Source organism: Mya arenaria, chromosome 11, assembly GCF_026914265.1.
Source record: "Mya arenaria isolate MELC-2E11 chromosome 11, ASM2691426v1".
NCBI lineage: Eukaryota > Metazoa > Mollusca > Bivalvia > Myida > Myidae > Mya > Mya arenaria.
Window position 1 is genome coordinate 22,753,732 of NC_069132.1, and position 22,367 is coordinate 22,776,098.

A 22,367-nucleotide genomic window follows, 5' to 3' on the forward strand; every position below is an offset into this window, starting at 1 on the left:
AAGTTGCGAGTATGACGTGGCTGTGCTGTACCACGTTGTTGTATAGGGATGGAAACAATGCTAACAATAAAGTATGAGGTGCAATGCAAGGCTCGCTTACATTTTTCCCCCTGATTTTGTTGAATAAAGTTGTGCATTATGTTCACTCATGAATGATCCCATATATATATACGATCAAAAGTAAAACACATCTTCAACCTATATAAGAAAATCACGATATTATGACATTGACCACAGGATAAATACTACGTCGGAAGGCAACATTTTGCTTCGAATGATGAATAACTTTTTTCTGCGTTTTAAGAAACTAAACTCTAAATCAAACTCTGATAATCGACAGAATGCAGGTAACTGTAAGCGGCGTAGACTGCTCTTTGTTTTATTTTAAATGGTGAAGAAAAAGTAAAGTCATATTGTTTAAAGTATTTTTTCGAAGCCAAATATTGCCTTCCGACGTGGCATTTATGACGCAAATTTTCACGTGGTATACACTGAAACTACATGTCTATTATTTGTGTGAGTTCCATGTTAGCCCATTCAGTCAGAAATTAATCACTGTACAAAACAATACAGTGCTTTACCGAACTTGTCTGTAAATAGACATAAAGTCTTAATACCTAGTGCATTCGAAGTGTCCAGCCAATAGCATAATGCCTCTTATAGACACTACAGGTCCCAAAATACGCTCTTTATGATTACGATAAAGCCAGTTTAATACCTTTGTTGTTACAGAGGGGTTTTCAACACCTCAGTCCTCCATATTGTGGTCGCGGATTAAGTCTACTCATTATTTAAAACCCAGACAGGTTATACCAAGGGCAACCAAGAGTTTATTCACCACATTGTGTCTAGAACCAACCCTTATCGGCCAATAAGTCATCACATCTGTTCAACTCTACCTTTTATTAAAAAACAACAACATTTTGTTGCTCCTTTTCGTGTCAAACATACCATCTAAAGAAGTCAATGAAGCCGATACAGTGTTGAATTAACCACATATTGACTTTATTGGAGACTATTTAGTGTCAAACAAACTCTAAATAGGTTATTTCCTAATCAATTAAGTGCCTAGTTAATCCCATTGAGGCTCAAATTAAACTTTTCTAGTGTCAAGCGAGCCTCTGGAATGTTCTTCAACATCCACCATTTTACCAAAAGAATTGCAGCATACTCAGTAATCCCATTGGGGCTCAAATTAAACTTTTCTAGTGTCAAGCGAACCTCTGGAATGTTCTTCAACATCCACCATTTTACCAAAAGAATTGCAGCATACTCAGTAATCCCATTGGGGCTCAAATTAAACTTTTCTAGTGTCAAGCGAACTTCTGGAATGTTCTTCAACATCCACCATTTTACCAAAAGAATTGCAGCATACTCAGTAATCCCATTGGGGCTCAAATTAAACTTTTCTAGTGTCTAGCGAACCTGTGGAATGTTCTTCAACATCCACCATTTTACCAAAAGAATTGCAGCATACTCAGTAATCCCATTGAGGCTCAAATTAAACTTTTCTAGTGTCAAGCGAACTTCTGGAATGTTCTTCAACATCCACCATTTTACCAAAAGAATTGCAGCATACTCAGTACCATACTAACTTCAATCTGGCAATAAAAAAAAACATTCAGAGCACATTTAAACACACCCATGAGAGCTCTAGTTATAGACCACATGTTGGCAAACATATGACCCTTTTAGACAAACAAACATATGTGCATCTCTTATCCAGACTGGAACAACAAAGCCCATTAGGCGCCAATCAAATGCAACGGTGATTAAGATTACTCAATGTCAAACAGACTTTCACCTTTCCGGTTTATGCACTTGCCCTTTCTTGGAAAACGGTTGTTTTTATTTTGCCAAGGACAACGTTCAATAATTTGCATGCAGATTATCAGTGAAGAGAGTTGTAAATTATCCAAACGGGAAGTATTGAACTGTTAGGCGATTTCTTATAATTACTGTTCCGATACGGGAGTTAATGTATAGATGACAACATAGGAAACATTCTCAAATATGGTACAATTTGTGGCCAATTGCATTACTAACCATGGAGATACAGTGGCCCGTTTATTACATAATGAATCTTAATCGTTACTTTATATTTCTTAAAACTGTAGTAAAGTCACAGTTGGCAAAAATTGAAAAAAAACAACAACAACAAACAGCATAACTGTGTATGAAAAGTCCTTAATAGAATGTTGAAATGTATTTTTTTCGATAGAACGTTTTATGTCAAAAAGTGTACCACACATTTACAAGTACAAACAAAAAGTAAATATATTCGAGTATGTTTTCCTGTACAATTCAATAGTTTTCTATTGTGCGGAAAAGCCTAAATTATTCCTTAGCAATTGATTTCTATATACATTTCCAATCATAGTTACTAATTTTGTAAGTGCCAAAGGTCAGAAATTCCTGTTGCTAGTACAAAAAATACTGGACTAAGTTGCTACGAAAGGAAACAAGTCCTTTATATACAGGACTAAGTTGTTATGAAAGGTAACAAGTCCTTTATATACTGGACTTAGTTGTTATGAAAGGTAACAAGTCCTTTATATACTGCACTAAGTTGCTACGAAAAGTAACAAGTCCTTTATATACTGGACTTAGTTATTATGAAAGGTAGCAAGTCCTTTATATACTGGACTTAGTTGTTATGAAAGGTAACAAGTCCTTTATATACTGGACTAAGTTGTTATGAAAGGTAACAAGTCCTTTATTTACTGGACTAAGTTGTTATGAAAGGTAACAAGTCCTTTATATACTGGACTAAGTTGTTATGAAAGGTAACAAGTCCTTTATATACTGGACTAAGTTGTTATGAAAGGTAACAAGTCCTTTATATACTGGACTAAGTTGTAACAAGTCCTTTATATACTTGACTAAGTTGCTATGAAAGGTAACAAGTCCTTTATATACTGGATTAAGTTGTTATGAAAGGTAACAAGTCCTTTATATACTGCACTAAGTTGCTACAAAAAGTAACAAGTCCTTTATATACTGGACTTAGTTGTTATGAAAGGTAACAAGTCCTTTATATACTGGACTAAGTTGCTATGAAAGGTAACAAGTCCTTTATATACTGGACTAAGTTGTTATGAAAGGTAACAAGTCCTATGTATACTGGACTAAGTTGTAATTAAAGGTAACAAATACTCTATATACTGGACTAAGTTGTTAAGAAAGGTAACAAGTACTCTATCGAAAACATTCAACAGATCTCACTAACTTTCACCGTGTATATAACACCAAGACACCAATACTAAACGGGTAATAAACATCATCTCAGTGAATTGTATTTCGGCTTACCTTGATCCGTATAACTTATTCTCAATTACAGTTTCCCATTCTATAGCAGTATTGTGGACGACGCAGTTTTACTACTGTAATTTTGCAAAGAGTTTTAAAACTATATTTTTCTGTTGAACGATTGGTTAGCAGAGTCCTATGTACATTTTCTGTAAAATATATTCATAGATTCTTACGCTCAGGAAATTAAAATATATAAAACAGACAGAAAAAAATAACTAACGGGTTTTAAAAAACAAATCATTCTACTTTCGATATGAGTTCCAAATAATAGCTAAAATACAAAATATAATAATTCGTTATTCAATTATGTATTTTGCAGTCTGGTCATTTAGATAACATATAAGTCAACAGCAAGCAATACCCTTTCAAATCGTACAAAAATACACGGGGTGAACTGGCATCTAAATCTAACATTTAAGTTATGAAGTTATCAGAGCACTCGAGTAGTTGTTTCCTTTAATAGTGTTGACGACGACGTCGTTCATGAACTTATTTTGAACATTGACAATTTAATTAACAAATGTCTATCTTCTCATCTAAATTCGGTGTAATTGATGAAAATTGTGTCTAGTTAGTAGTTTGATTACTTTGAAAAAGTTGATGATTGCACACAATATCTTACTTTTACACTGCGGAAAAAGGTTGAATACACGGGAAAGAACGGTCCCGTACATTTTGAATATACGGGCGTGTTCGGGCCCGTACACCCAACATGTACGGGACCCGTACACGAATACGTATACGAAACACCACGTGTACGGACTTCCCGTAACCGTGGATATACGGAGTGATCAATGTATATAAATATAAATATATATTCTTTTATTTCTTTCACGTAATTTTGAAGAAATACATATTTTTAGCATAGCATTTTTTGGCAAAAATATATACATGGATGTACGGAGCCCGTATACTCGCATGTTCGGGATGGATATACGGACCCCGTACATGCACGGTATACGGGATGAATATACGGACCCCGTACACGCAACGTGTACGGGATGGATATAGAACTCCGTACACGCAACGTGTACGGAATGGATATACGGAGCCCGTACACGCAACGTGTACCGGATGGATATACGGACCCGTACACGCAACATGTACGGGATTGGAATACGGACCCCGTACACGGATGAATATACGGACATTATACGGGATAGACCTAGGTAGGGTTTGACCGTGTTAGACACGGATGATAAGAAATAACAAATACATGCTGTTTTTTTATAAAACATTATTCATAGACATAGGAAAAAATACTATTTATATAAATCCATAAGATTTAAAAATAGCATGCTCGAGTAATCAATGTTAAATGTCATTCTTGATCTACCTTAATAACATTATCATTTCATTGTGGCATTTGCTCAAACAAAATGTTATATGATTAAAATTCCACTGTCTCGTCAAACAACAATTTATACAGGCTGTTAAAACAAACATCAAGAAAACATTACACAACTAATGTAAGTTCCATTCCGCGATTTCTTGGCTTCAGGCATTAGGTCAAATTGTGCACGGACATCAGGTCACTGAAAAAAGAAATTATACAGACCCAACAAGCCTATGGCTTACAGACAATTGAAATGCAGATTTGATATAATACAGCAATATGGCAAATTCACCACCATGAAGTTAGAAAACCCCGTGATAGAAAATCCATTAGAAAATATGACACAACCTCGTATATGTCTAAGTATAGACTTGTTAAAGATGCACTCTCAAAGCATTAAAAACTGTAATCTTTGGCAGTTTTTTTAGCAATTTACTGTGATCTTGGTGCTTGATTTGAAGAAATTTATACAAAAGTTAGCTAAATCTGAGACAAAAATATATTATGTCAAAACGGTCAATATGAGTGAGGGCAGCTCTAAACAATTCAACCAGTCCATTCCCAGATGTGATGATAATACATAAACATAAATCTGTGTTGTACATGACATTTCTATGAAATATTGTCAATGTATACCAACTAATATTTAATCAAAGTAAATTCAATACATAGCTTGTATTAATTCATAAAGGCATACATATTTATTATTTTGTTTCCCCTCAAAATTGTACCAGCGAGCCAAAACTTGTATAATGTCAAAATGTCAAACCTTTGAGATTGTCATCTTTATTCTTTTATGTGCATTTATTCTACGTAAAAAAATATTTTAAGCTCGCAATGCTGTACCTTTATTAAAATACAAAACCCACATTTCATCAGAATTAAAGTTTATCCGGTTGTTTAATGGTTCACGTTCGAATTATAAATACCAATGCACGGTTCACCGACATACTAACTAACTAATAATCGAAGTGCTATCAAAAAATAAATAACAGTTATATCTTATAATATGCTAGCTCGTAGTTTTACCTCATTATTGTTGGGTATTCTTCCTTATTGCTATTTGGCTCATGTAATGATGACACAGATGATATCGATTCTCGCGCTTTCTGCATCCCGCTGTTACGATTGGCCATTGATTATACGCTCTTGATTGGTTAAATGACCAGCAGCTAAATAATGGCTGAAACTTACGCATTTCTTGAAAATGTTCTCTAAAAATTAAAATTGTTTTATTTACTATTATTATTTGTATTATTATTATTATTATTATTATTATTATTATTATTATTATTATTATTATTATCGTAAATTGAAATTATTATAGTCGCATAAATATGCATAGCAAAAAAGAAAAATTGATGTTGTATGACTAAAACCGTTAATACTAACGCTTAAAAAAAAATAGAATTTTCGGCAGATTTCAAAATAGTTGAGATCATTATTGTGAGTTATCTTAATGACTGAAGTGAAGACATTGATGCCAAATTTAGCTGATCTGAGACGAAACTTAAATAAGTAAAATTGTCAAACTTAAGAGAGTGCTACTTTAAAGATAGGGCAGCTTTATTGCAACCCCCTCATACCAATGGATGGGTTAGGGTCAACCGCTTTTAATAAAAATATAGTTAATAATGGGTAACAAACTATGAAAAAGTAAGCTAACAATTAGAGCCGTTTAAAATAAATTTAGGAATAGAAAATATCTGGTTTGCTGCTTCTTAAATTTTGATTTAATTGTTTAACTGTTGTTTTTTTAACCACGAATATGAACAATAAGTTTCAATTCAGAACTGTCAATATCATGCAAACTTGAAATGAATAATTATTGTTCTTGATTTAAATAAGTATTCAGTCTAATTTCTTTAAAAACAGATGCCTCTTATTTTAGATATGACCTCAGGGCGGATTTTATCAGCATTCTTCAATACAGTTGTCACAATTGTTTAAATACAATAGTTAGTGAGATAAGGAAGCTGGCTATTTATATTTGAATTAATTTTTCATTATTTCAATTTATATTTAATCGGTCATAAAATTTCCGCAGTCTGTCGAATTAATTAATAAGTTTTAGAACTAGTGTGTTTTAGTTGTATTTCGTATAGTTTTATGACCCTCTGGCAATGTGGTTTTTCAAAGCAAATGATCTTGTCACTAATTGACATAACGCGGGCTGTCAGTCAAACTAGCCGGCCAATACCCGACTGACCAATCAGCGTCCAAATAAGGCGAGGCTTATCAGTTGGACTATGCTATCCGCCATGACCTCCGACAATCTGCACTTCAGTAATATAATACGTTTTTTTCTATATATATATTACAAATGCGTTCTTTATGATTGAGAGAATGATTAAACAGATAAGGAGAGCCAAAACACTGACATAAACAAAATTACATTGATTTTGACTTCCTCTGCATTTCTTTTACATACATAATAATAACTGAGTATTAAAATTGCACTCTCACAGATTGACCGTTTTGACAACTTTTTTTTGTCTTGGAATGAGCCAATTTTGCGTAAATGTCTGGAATTCAGTGATATAAGACTGCTGATAAATGATCAGATCACAGTTTTTCATAATTAGGTTTAAAAATTGGTGTTTTATGGCTAAAAGCGTTACAATAATACTAACGCTTAAAAAAACTAAATATTTTGGCAGTTTTCAAAACAGTTGAGATCTGTTATACTGTGAATTAACGTATATGACTGAAATGAAGACATTGATGCCATATTCAGCAGATGAGATAAAACTTAAAAAATGTTGAAATAGTCAATCTTTGAAATGCATCTTTAAAGAGCATCTTTAGTTCAACTCCCTCATATCAATGGGAGTAAACTGCTTTCAATAAAAAGGAAGTTCATAATAGGAATCGAACTATGAAGAAAGTAAGCAAACAATTAGAGCCATTTTCAATAATAAAGATAAAAAACAAATCATCAAAATTAGAACTTAATGCAATTTTAATGAAATGCAATTAGAAAACTTGAAATTAATAAATAGTTTTCTTGTTTTTAATTAGTAATAGGTCTCATTTGACGCCTTTTGTTAGATATGATCTTATTTTATCAGCATTCATCAAAGCAGATGTCACAGATAATATAAAATTGTTTGAATACAATTATAAGTGAAATAAACATGCTGGATATTTATTTATTTATTTATTTATTTATTTATTTATTTATTTATTTATTTATTTATTTATTTATTTATTTATTTATTTATTTATTTATTTATTTATTTATTTATTTATTATTATTCAATTCATGCATACTATGATTATAACATTTTCTGCAGTTTGTCGATGAAATGATTAATAATTTTAATAATTTGTGTTTCGTAGATTTATGACCCACTGGCCATGTGGTTATGAAAACAAATGATCTCCACGCGACAGGCACTAATTGGAAAGGCCATAAAAGTACCCGAGAAAATGACAGTGATGACATTTCTTAAATGTATTAGGTGCCACCTTTCAATATAAAAACAACATTCCCGGGCCCTAGCCGTGAATTTATCTACCCAGCATTGTCGAATTCAAGAACATGTTGTATTTTGTATCATATAGATGTCATTGTAATTTCTTCAACGGCTGTTAAAACACATAAAAGCGTTGATATTTCTACAAAACGCGACTCCTGTTACTCTCCGAAACATGGAAAACGAATAAGTCAATGGTATATGTCATAAATGTTGATCGTATCATATATGCTGTCAAATGTAACACCACTCAGCATTGTCAAATCTTATTCTTGTGTATCGTAAAGGTGTCGCTTTAATTTCATATAAGGCTTTTAAAACCTCAAAAAGCATATACAATTTCTACAAAACGTGACTATTACTTACATATTCCTGTTTCTCTGCAAGTCAATGGTATAAATTTTGTTCATATCATATATGCTGTCAAATGCAAGAAGAATTAACCTTACTTGATTACAATATTCAAAACTATTTTAAAGCATTGGTGTACATTTCCGTATATCCATAGTGTACGGGATTTGTTAATTTTCTGTACACTCAGCGTGTACGGGAACTTGTATATTTCCGTACATCCATAATATACGGGAAATGTATAAGCCCGTATATTCATCGTGTACGGAATGGTATAATCCCGTACTCTCAACGTGTATTGAAGAGCATAAATTCCCGTACACTCAAAATGTACGGAGACATACATGTCCGTCCGCACAAGATATACGGAGATGTACGGTGCCGTGCATCCATCAAAATATATTTAGTACTAGCCGTAAATGAACTCTACCAGCATTGCCGAATCTATTTTTTTTTATCATGAACATGTCGCTTTAATTTCATCAAAGGCTGTTAAAATCCGAAAAGCATTACATTTCCAACACAACGTGACCCTTACTTTCACATTGCTGTTTCTCTACTTAACACGGAAACATGTAAACAAATCAATGGTGTAAATGTTGTTCATATCATACATGCTCTCAAAAAACACCAAATTACCTTACTTGATTACAAAATTCAAAACTATTTTACAACATGGCTGTACGGGAAAAAGTACATTTCCGTATATCCATAGTGTACGGGAATTGTTACTTTTCCGTACACTCAGCGTGTGCGGGAACTTGTATATTTCCGTACATCCATAATATACGAGAATTGTACACGCCCGTATATTCATCGTGTACGGGAATGGTATAACCCGTACACGATGAATATACGGAAGAACATAATTTCCCGTATTTTCAACATGTACGGAGACATGCCCGTACACTCAAGATATACGGAGATGTACGGTGCCACACATCCATCAAAATAAAAGTACTAGTCGTTAGTCAATCAACTCAGTATTGTCCAATTAATTTATTTGTTAGCATTCAGACCTTTTTCTAATTCCATCAAAAGCTGTCGAAACTCATTAAAGCATTCAATTTTCTACAAAGGTGATTTTTAATGACACCATCCTGTTTTTCTACGTAACAGTGATTTTTTTAAGTCAATGGTATAAATGTCGTTCATATCATGTACGCTATCAAATTAAACACCCAAAGACCCTTATTGATTACAGAATTCATTTTTTTTTATAACACGGATGTACGGGTTAGTAGACGCCCGCACATCGAATCCCGTATACTCAAGATGTGCGAGTTTTATGAATATATGAGTCCGAACACACCCGTATATTCAACATCCCGTACACTTACCGTACACGTTGGATGTACGGGTTTCAGTACATTCCCGTATATTCAACCATTTTCCGCAGTGTTATTTCGTTTCATATTATACGAAAATTATGAAATAGAAAGTGAATATGTTGAAACTCAAATCATAAATGTTATTCCGCAGATATAATTTATCCAATGGTCACTGCTGGCTTTCTGCATTAACAAAACGTGTGGGTCAACACTTCCTAATAAATCTCAGATAAAAGAATTTATTTGAAGGAATTTATGAAATATAACTTTAATTAAGATCGATACACTTTGAAACAAATCGCAAAGAAGTTATCAAATGAGAGAGACATGAAGCTTTATTAATCACGTCATGTTTTTAGCTTTGGCTTCCGCTTCGTTTTACGAAGTCTTTTTGCGGTCGGCGTCGGGAGAGTACGTAAAATCTGATATTTCACCACTATACATGCGTGCATGTGTGCGCAGTGCAGAAGTGAAACCAATCAAGTAAAGTGCTGGCAACCTGCGTAAGCCGTCTCCATAACATACGCTGCGTCCATATGACCTGATATGGCCGTAGACTACCATTACTGCAAATACACATCGATGGTGATTAGTTTGTAGAAAAACTGTAGTTTTTACTGATTTCCGTTGTATTGTCATAAATTTCAGTCGGGAAATATACCAAAAATACATGTTCATCTGAAATTTCATAATGCAACCAGTTAAGCGTCCATGAATCAGCATGACCAGGACGGTATCAATGCTATTTGTCCGGTTCCAAACTGAAAAGCAGATACACATGAATAAGGCTCAGAATGGGGCTGATACTGTTGAAAGCGCCAGGTGTTGACTCAGTGCAGACAGAGAAGTGAACACTATTGTGACAATGCCCGAAGCGGGAATACATTCTTCTTTCTGGCATTTGGACAGTGGGATGCTTTGTTAGTCTTTGGTCTGCAATGTGTTTATCCATGCACTCATGTCACACTGTCTCATTTCTGTCATTTATTATCCTTCAGACATATTTGCCGTCTATAGCCTCCTCTGAAAGTTAAATAAATAAGTAATTCCCATCTTCACAAACAATTTCTTCCAAAGTTAGAGTTATCTGTGGACAAGCAAATCTCGTCTTCGTTAGTATAAACGTCACATCGTACCTGTCTGAAAATTAGACATTTGGGTTGCACTCTTTCTAAGGTCACCGTAGTTGGGTCTGATATGTTGACATCTCGCTACTGGGTGAAATTAGTTTTAGAAAAGGTTTAGAAATCAACATCAAAGGTTATATTATTATCAGTTATAATATTGTTGAATTGAGCTTGGTAAAATGTTCTGCGGTATAGTTATTACCCACGGTAGCAAAGAAAATTCCGTTGTTAATTCTTGAAATACCGATGTTGTAAGTAGGCTGATGGTGGTGATGTTTTCTGGCGTTCACAGTTCAGTGAACTATAGTACGGCTCATTGCAAAGACAGGTCAAATATAAACTGAGCCGTCGTCTGTCTGACTAGAACATTCATATCGGCAAGATTTTCGCTTTGAGAGCGACGATGGGTGTCAGTGTTATAAACATTCGGTATGCCATACCGCGAAGCGTCTGGGTCCTGTTTACACACATCCCATCGGAGTACCGATTGATGAACCGGAATGTCACGTCTTGGTGTTTGCCCTGGAAATGTATTAATAACGAGGAAAAGTAGTTTTTCCGTTCATTTACCATTTTAACATTTTAGGTTTTGAAAGTGACTTATGCGTATTATATGTCCATAAAATCTAAACTATTCTTAACTTAAAAGTGAATGTGCGTTTGCACATTTTCGATATTTGGTGAATTGAAATAGCAAATATTTTGACTCAAACGTGAAAAATTATGTATATTTTTTTTCAAATTTAAGCATTTTCAGACTGAGAAAATGCATATCCATGCCAAATAACATTTTATGTTAAAATATCAAATATACATGCGTTGACTCATAATATATACAGTCTGATAGAGTTGCTATTATGAAGATCGGTTTGTTTTTCAAGAAGTACATTTTTTATATGTTTTGTGATTGGCGAAACTCTTCAATTTCAATTCTAAAGCAAGCAAACCTTCAAAGACAGTAAATTGCTCTAACGAAATTAACTGTATCGATACTAATCAACTAAAACCTCAATACAAATCTTGAAATGAAATTGCACACAACCTTAACAACTTGTTGTCCTGTGATAAAGGTCAAATATTGAATAAAAACAAATTGTGCATTATTGGTATTGCTATTCACATGCAACATTTTAAATACAAGGATGTTTAGAGACTACAACTGTGACCATAACATTAATCGTGCAACGAATATTATGATGACTTATTTCGCATTAAAATGTTTTTTTTTTTTTTAAAAATGTGTTGTTTATGTCAGACGAAATACATTGTTGGAGCAATACTTGAATAATTTTGAAGTCATCCTTTCGTCGACAGGCTCTCCTAGCAATCTGGAGTTAGAGGGGTCTTCTTCAGCCGTGTTTTAACTCCATTACGTTTAAGTATACCTGTCGATATAAAATAAAAAAAGTTACGACAAAAACAACCCGAGTTATTGAGATAATACATGAGAACTTCTATTATTTAAGTAATTTAAGCTACCTTTACCTTATTGGTCGTCTGCAATTGTCTTAATCATTGAAATGTGTGAACGCTGGTTGAAAATTCGAACACTCTCTCGTAATCCATATGGGTTTCGATAGAACATTTTCTGAAACCCTGCTTTAAGCGTGACAAAGCAAGTCATGATAATACATCAAAGGGGATTTAACGTTAGCTATTTGATAACGGTGCAATATCTCAATGCGTTGAAGCCTTTTACATTTTCTATTCCATGCACTGTACCAATATTAACATTTAGACATTTTAGCGCTAAAAGGCTTCCGCTGAAATATGTCTAATGAAAAGTTGTCAACGATGCCTTTACGCATAATTTCATCAATATTGGTAAAACCGTTCAAACGTCCTTCCTTCGTAATTTTTGACTCCAAAATACGTGTTTTAAATTACACACAAATAGATCTGTTGTAAGTCCGCTACGAAAACCTTTAACCTGTTAAAAAGGATTAATGGCAGGAAATACACGGTTCAATTTCAACCCATGTTGTGACAGCATCTGTCAGCACAATCCTTTCTCATTTTAAGCGGCATTTTGTATTGGATGATGACCTAACAAAGAGTTCGTTGATCTCATCAAAACCATTGGAAACATGACACTCTCACAGAGACAACATAGTACCTAGTTTAGTGGCACCACTGCTTTGATACAATACAAACACATAGGAAAGCTAAGCAGGAAAGTAGTCCAGCAACGTCGCAAAAAGCCATATTCTGATATTTAATCACCTTTTAGATTGACGGGAAAGCTAAGAATGTACTTTCCAAGAATGGTAAGCTAAGCTTTGCCTTTGACATGTTTTTAAGTGCTCTCGTGGCGTCTATGACTCGGTTACTTTCTTGTTATTTGGATGATGTTTTGCAAAACAGAATCATGGCTGACTATGCCCTTTGTACATGGTATCACAACAGAACAAAATATAGGATTTTGATGCATGTTGTAGAAACCCGTAAAAGATTGAGGTAAAGATTTCTAAACTTACCATTTAAGAAGATAAAATATTAAAAGGCCATTTTCAAACTTTCAAATACAACCGTGTCTGTATTTCAATTTCAATGAGGAAAAAAAACTGTGAATGATGTTTGCACAGTTTACCAACATACCAACTTAAAAACTAGATATCTGATTGGTCCATTATTCATATTGTTAAATATGGATGCCTCGTGATTCCATACAACGTTGGGAACTGGAAAGGAATACACTTGCTGATAACTCATTTCTACGACATGACTGAAAAGACAGTAAATATGAAGTTTGTATATTTGCTCTTTATTTCAGACGCGATCGGACGTTCATGAGGTACACTTATTTGTTATATTACATTCAATATTGTTTAACATATTTAATGCACACAAAACCCTTTTTAATGCTACAAAATTAAAACGGAGGATCATCATATTTTCCAAATTCACATATTTGTATATTAGATACATAGAGTACATATTTTGCGACGTGAATGTGAGTTATTAAAGTTGGCCACTTGAAAAAGCTCATATCACCATTTAAAGCAAAAAGGGTTGATGTTTGTACGATTTTATCGTTGTACTTTTACAGAAAATAAAAGAAACCAAATTAACGGACATTTACTTTGATCAACATTAATTCTATTTTAAAATATTTTCGTGAAAGTTTTCAAAGTTGCCCCATATGAAAAATAACACCATTCCCAGCAACACTTTTAAGCAAAACATTGTTCTTATACGGATCCGCAAATCTACTGTCAAGATCTGCCTACTCGTTGAAAGGTGTACCAGCAGGTAATTTGCTTTACATAATAATATCACTATGTTAGTGTGAGGTTAAATACGAAAACTGTGTAGAATAGTCACAAACTCATAGTTATTAGTTTTTACTGATGTACCCTCCATGTAGTTTCCATTTAATTGTCATCTTAAAGATTTCTTCTGATATAGCGCATATGGCCTCCGTTAGAATGACAGTAAGTGTATGTTGAAAAAATACAGGCGAAAATCGTTACTATATTATTCGGGATTGGTCAAGTTAAATAAATCTTAACATACTGTACTTGAGGTTACACTGTCAATAATGACGAATCGACATGTATTTCACAAACCTGACTCTTGTTCATATGAAAGTTATTTAGGAAAGTGATTTTGCCTTTTGAAGCGTTGATGATTCATTAAAAGTACAGAAACATTGTTATCTCATTTGGGGAAGGGTTTAATAACTTATTGAAAACCGATTGTAATGCATTTACATATGCTTTCTTCATATGCGTCTTCAGTTATCTAATTTGGAATAATGACAACCTTGTTAACGTTTGGCTATTAGTGTGGCGATGTGGATGTCGTGACCTTCCGGCTCATTTAACTGCTTTCTATGTGAAAACCTACAATTACTAATTCCACTATGCATCGGTTTATGTTTCTTTTAAGTAACCGTGTACAACTATAAGTAGTCGTATACAACTACAGACATATATTTTTTATTCCTATCCTGAAGATATTTTAAGCAATAAAGTAGAGTACAAATTTAGAGATAAAGGCTTTATTAAAGTTAAAAGACATTCTGTTCACTAACAAAAAGTTAAGTAGGGATTGTCAAATTCACTAATATTCCTGGCTGAACCATAAACAAATCGACATAGTCTAAATGTCAACTGCTTGACGAACAAAAATAATGCACCTGTTTGAAAATGGTTTGATACCTTTAAGTGATAGATTCTTTGATTAATATAAACTGCTTAACTCTGCACCGCTCAAAATATAACTCATTGGAAAAAGAGACATATGGCATATTAAGGCGTTTATTTGCTTTAGACAGTTTAAAGATTGTTCATATAATGATGTCAGTATTGTCACGTTTTTGCTGACTTTCAGAATAATGAAGTGTATAGTTTGATAAATATTAATGACAATTTCTAGTATACACATGTTTTCAGGCAGAATTTTAAACATTCATAATATAAATCACAGAGGTATGTTCGATGCAATGATATAAAATATATTTAACACTAAAAGGTATTGCTAGCCTAGAGCTTACATCATCAAATGGATAACACTTAATCTGTCGACATTGAGTTCAGATGACAATTCGGACGCGGCCACGCATGAGCAATCTTTGTAATGAACAGACGAAAAAGATGTCGTAGAACATAGTTTGCTTTGATCAACACATTCATTTGTAGCTCTGAGGCCTAAATATCGTTTGCCAATTTTGACAACGAAACATACCACTTACCGCCACCGCCGTCAGCACCAGAATTGCTGCCTCTGCAAATTAATAAGTTGTTGGTCTTAACATGAAGACAATTTGTTTAGAAACGAAGTTAACGCCTCAGACAACCTCGGTCAGGAATATGGAAGATGCAAAGTTGAAAGTTTAAACGAAAATAGAAGCTTCGATAACAAGTCCTGTACCCTTACGCCTAAACCAATGTCCTTTTTAAAAGCTAGAGGATCAGTTCCAAACAAACATACAACGACACAAAACAACACACATAAACAAATATAGAAATTTCATACGAGATAAGCTAAAACGAGATTCTGAGATTTTTGTTAAATATAGAATCTTAAGCACTTATCTTTTATAGTATACATATTTGTCGAGCTCTGGAACTCCTGGGACCAATACACAGTCATTATCCATGTGACAGTGTGTTGAACTATGAATACCATTAGATGTTACAGTTACACGTACGCTTTTAATCTAGATCTGTTTTATATGTTTGTGCCGCATGGCAGCATGTCTCTGCAGTTTGCATTGTATCATTAATATGAACTAAGGCGCTGCCTCTCCGGGCTTGAAGTGTTATTGCCGGACACTAAATTCTAAGTCGAAAAAGGGGCATAATTAAGTCAAAATGATTGATAGAGTTACCTCCTCATGTGTACAGGTTGGCGGCAGTATGGTGAAATGGTGAACAAGCGTGCGAAGTTTCAAAGCCAAAAGTCAATGGACTTTGAAAATATTTGAGGTGGTACGCAAACATCATCGTAAATTCTAAGTAGAAAAAGAGGCATAATTTTGTCAAAATGCTTGATAGAATTACCTCCTCCTGTGTACAGGTTAAAAAATTCTAGACTTTTAAAGGCCCAATATTTCATGACCTCAAATGAGGTATATTCTAAATCAAGCATGAAAATAGTCAAAACCAATAGTTCATATCATGGGACTTTCTTAAAGACCCAGTATATTAAAGTTTAAACTTATCATAGTGTAATTACAAACATATGACTTCTAACCCTCACATAATGTTTAACCCACAGGGTGATCTAAAAAGAAATGATAAGATACAATTACAATCAACATTCAACAGAGCTGAAAATATATTCTAAATTTAGCACATATACAGAATATACAATAAAAGTAATCAAGTCAGTGATATTGTTGTAACACACCCAAATAAGAACCCAGTGAAAAAATGAGCTCATTAAGCACTAATTCATATAAAAAATTTATTTGTTGAATGTACCAGCCAATAGAGCAAGACCAAATTTCAGTTTCAAAACTATTTATATATGAAAACAATTGAAACAATAAAATGATTATATAATATAATTTATACAGAATGACATCATGATGCTATTAAATTATTCACATATGTTAATATGCACAAATTAAGGCTACAGTTATCTACTATCAATTTATATAGATTTATCTGAAAAAAATGCTTGCAATATGTACAGTGTCATATTATGTTGATAAAATTCAGTGTTCTCAAAAGCACAATCAATGTTTTCTTTACTTAAGCTGGATCTTAAATGTTTAACATATCAGTTCAACAACATACAGTGATCTTGGATTCATTGACAGTTAAAACACCATAACTACTATAAACCGAACTGATTTATTCTTGAAAAAATCATGAATAAAAGAAACCAAACAAACCAGCAAAAACTGAAAGTGTCTGGTTTTAAATGCTAAATATGGCACAAAATTAACAGAACAGAGTTTTGCAATTGTCTATACGTTGCTCAATTATTACATATTTGCTGTAAATGTAACATTTTGTATTATTTACACACAAACAAGTTTGACAGGGGTGACTAACATCTGCATTCTCTTGAAATATGGGATTCTGTGCTGCATCCAGTTTCAAATTGTTTGACCACTTCAGGCTGCTGGCACATAGGAATCTGCAAATAACATAAATGCAATGTTTTTAACAGAATAAAAGTACTAACTACTACTGTGAAGGTATACCAGTTAACAATCATTTGAGGCATACACAATTCTATATGTAGTCATAAATTTGATATAGTCACATAGTCACAGTGTAATTGGACGGATTCAAAGATCAAGACAAAAAAGATGAAATTTATTATGTTTGAATATTTTGCAATAAGTATTAAACAACTCAAAGTTAATTGACTACAAAGAAGCATTTTGGAGGATTCAGAAATGCACTTGCTTAGAATCTCTTCTTACTTGAAGACATTTTCCATTCTCTGGAGGTGGTATGGAATTCCAAACAGAACTATCTTGAACAGGATTTTTTGTCCATAAAGGTCCTCTTGAGCTTCAGCAACCAGGTGGCTATAAAAAAAGAACCAATACATTTGTGCTTTTACAGTATGTTGAAATGTATTAAGAAGTATTGAGGGATATGTCAAAAACCTGAACTTTATAAAAGAGCAAACAAAATAGTTTCACAAAATTGACTAACACGCAGAGGTTGTTGTTTCATTAGAAAATGATATGATCTCATGGCCGTGACCGGAAATAATTTACAACCAGCATGAACCAATGTTATTTAGGAATGAAACAAACAGAAAAGATAAACTTAAAAGATTCAAACCCGCTAATGTTTGGATACATTTTCATAAAGTGATTGTGAAATACTAATAAATTACCGCATGATGTCTACTCCAATTTAAGTTCGGCTGGTGGGTCTGTCATCATCCCCTGTTGCAAAATAATAAGTTATTAAGGAATTGGATTACTAAAAATGTGCACTATACCTGGTTGATGTAATTACTAAACATTTTATTTTCATAAGGACATTAACTAAAGGCTTCGAGTTGGGTTGGTGAAGCTGGTCCGGAGAATAGCAGGGACTTTCGGTGAAGCCAACCCCAGCTAAAATCTGCGGGCACGAACAAATGGTAAAATCCCTGCCAAATGCCCCCGCACCCCAGGGACTCTTGGTAAGGCCCATTCCCCGCTATATTTTGCGTGAAGACAAAATCACCGCATTCATCTGGCACTGCGGGGCCACCTGAAAGGTAAAAATACGGCCCTTTTCCCCGGCTATTCCCCGTATACTCCTGGACCTGGGGCGGGGGGAGGGGCGTGGTTACAAATGACTGGTACATTACACTAAATTATGTTGGGGGGGGGGGGGTACAATTGACTATTGCATAAATTGTTTATATATATAAGAAAGAAAAGACACATGTATTCAGTATTTAATAAATATAAAATTACGTCTAAATGACTAAATGAACGCTGAATATTTTCTCTTTCACAATTTTCAATGTTTACCTGTCAATTAAAAACAATACAGCAATAAGACTAGCGCACACATTTATTTCATTTAGTAATTTCAGTAAAACGAGCAATCGTAATAAAAAACAGCATTATGAGTCACGTTTTTAGAAAGTACAGAAAGAAACGTTTCTGGTTTGTTTTTGTGTGTTATGGGTCATAATGCAGATCGTTCAGAATATTCAAAATGGCTGCAGCTGTCTGCAGACATCAACAAATTATTTCTACTACTTTAAAATCTTGTTTAGCAGCTTATTGTCCCAAAAATCGTTGTAAAAACGAAACTTAACCGTTTAATCTGATGCGAACGAATAAAAAATGAGAAACCCTGTGAAATAAAAGTAGAAATGGCAATATTTACATTGTGTCAGAAGCGCATTGGAAACGGATGTCTGAGAATTCGTACCCATTCAATATTGTACCGGTATGACTAGTTAGAGGAAAGTGCACTTTCCGCGGAAAGTACGAAATCGGGGAATGCTCCTGATACGATAGTGGTTACTGGTACGAAATCTCCGTAAATCTGGGAAACCCCGTACCTTGATTGGAACGCGAAGATCGATAAAACGTGAAGTTTCTAGATAAACAGTTTTCAAAATATGTAATTCAATAAAAAATAAAAACATGCATCTCAGATAAACTCACCTTAATAATTAAATCAGACATATTTGCTCTGCTTCCAAACTGGGAGTAGGATTTGTTACGGCTTCATTTGTTGTTTTTGCTGTTCTCTATAAGCAAAATGGCGTCCAATGCTCGTTTGAAATCTTCATCAAGCTCATTGTAGTGATTTTTTCGAATGTAATAACTGCCTCAATGACAATTTATTTTGCTTCATACTGTTTTGGGTATAAGTAAAAAACGCTTTCCTATTAAATGAAGTACTATTTTTAACTCATCCATATATGGAAGTTCCGATCTAAAAAGTACATGTACCTCGGGTGTTTCCGTAATGAATTTTCATTGGTTTACGGAGGTCAAACCCCGCCTCAAACATGTAAAATTTGCTTGCCGGCGTGCACGCGCTTTATATGAACAATGTATGACAAGCTTTCCTGGTTCTCATTTTCATGCTTCAGTGGTGCCCAAATTTGTTCATACCTATCACTCCGGCAAAAAGAAGTAGTCCCTTGCATATACGTACAAACCGTAAGAGGGCTTGTACAGACAAACGCTTCGAGCCCGTATTAGATAACCATTACGATATCCAGAAGGATATTGAATTTCTTGAATGTTTACGCACTATTTTGTACTTGATTTTACTATTCAAACACATTAGAACATTTATAGTATGGTTCATGCTTCCAGACATAGAACGTCTGCCTATGTATGATTAACGTGTTGACTCAACATACTTTAATGATTAAGCACACGAATAAACATTTGTTTTCACTGTTTGTCCTTTCATTTTTGTAGGCTAAGTACCTGTCTGACCGATGACGCTAAACAAATAATCACTTTGACACGCCGTAAAAAATAAATCACGTTGTCATTAAGACTCGACAACGAAACATAGGACCTTTGGCTTAAAAGCAATTTATTGATTATAATGTTAGAAGAACAAGTCAGAAAGAAAGATTAAATAAGTGTTATTTATCCCACTAGAATCGTCGATAATCGACAGTTAAATGCTAATACAAGTGTCAAACCCACATCCCATAGATGGGCATTCATTATCAAACACATCAAACCTGCCATCTCGTACAATGTAGTTTGTACTGCAACTATTATATAACAAATTGGCAGATTAGTGCTGTTTTCAGTGCATGCGGTGGATGACAGCTTGACACTACTGTTTACCGTGGTTATAACAATATCGGAAATTGAAAGGCACACGATGTGGGTTGATGATATAAAAAGCTTTTCATAAAAATATTGATGCAAATATCTTTGTTTAATTTTAATGCAAAGTACTTAAGCCTTTATCAAAATAATAATTAATTAATAGCTTCGAGGGCAGCGATTCCAGTTAAAAGCACAAATTTATCGCTAATTCTTTATTATCTGTACACAAATCATGTTTCTGTTTGTTGATCTTTAAAGTCAAATGAGGAAGATATGATAACGAATTAAAATTGATTTTTTCATCAACCTAATTTATGACCCTTTTATGCGATTTTGAACAAATAGACGTGAACTATATTCTTATACATTTCATGGCATTGGACATTGTTTTGGACTTATTTACTATATCACTTTTACTTACTTGACCAGCATTAAGTTTTGATTCGATATAAAACTAGTCAATTATCTTTGAAACACCCTATTTATAGTTTAAATCGAAGAATTTTTAAACTTTGCGGCCCCAGGTTTTAGTACCACAGACATACATATGTTATTTCTTAAAAAATGTGTTGATAATGACACCCTTCTACCAATTTATAAAAAATCTTATTCAGGGGCCATTCATGTTCTTGAATAATTGTTTATAAAAACCATGTGGTGAACTTAATATTTTTTTGTTGTATAATAACATTCTTAAGTGCAATGGATCCAGCTTCTAAATAGGGGATTCGATGCCCGGCTCTCGCTTATGTGAATTTTGGTTGGTAGTCACCAAGCCGGACAAGTTTCCCCAACAACACAAGACTGTACTCTCGCACAACATCCTCCCATCAAAAGTGACTCAGTTTAAGCTAATGTAACTTTCTTCGCAATCCTTGTAATAACAAAGTTTAAGGTATACGATATGTTTATCTGAGGTGTGTTGTTTTGTCATAAAAACATGTTTTTACCAGCATCATTAGACACAACTGAGCATTGACTTTACACTCATGTAATCTACAACCAATAAACAAGTTATTGAATTGTTATTCCAATCTCGTAAACACCCTCATTTGCTGATGAAACCTATGGTTTTGTTCTTCTAAAGTTTTTTTTTATCTCATTAGTTGAATTTTAGACCGTTATAAACTTATAATTGTACCTTTAAAAGATGTTATAGCCATTTACCTGTTTTGCTGGTTCTTATAGATTTCATGTCATTATTATTTATTTATGTTTTGAAAGTAGGACGAACACGCGAGGGAAACCACAGTTATTGTCATCATGTAACAGTAACCCAAACATATTAATCCTTAACAAACTCTTATATCCCGTTTCGTGCATAATAAAGATGCTTGTTTTGAAATAAAGCATAAAAGAAATATTCCAGTTATACATCTTGTGTGTTAGTAATATGTTATATTATTATCATATAGAAAAGTTCTCAGAACGCAACTTGACTTATTGAACTCAGCGGGAGTGCTAAATACGAAACCTGTAACGTCTACAATTCATTCAAATTGCCAAGCAAACTTGTAAATAAAGGAATATTTTTTGAAATTAGATTTAATATAAGTTCTGCTACTTATACAAGCAGCTTTCTAAAATACCTGCATCACTATTAATCATCATCCCGCAAATTACCTACCCGCTGTTGTAGTTTGAACGGCGTTTAGTTTAAACATATATTTTACAAAGATGTTAAGAAAGCTATGCTAACAT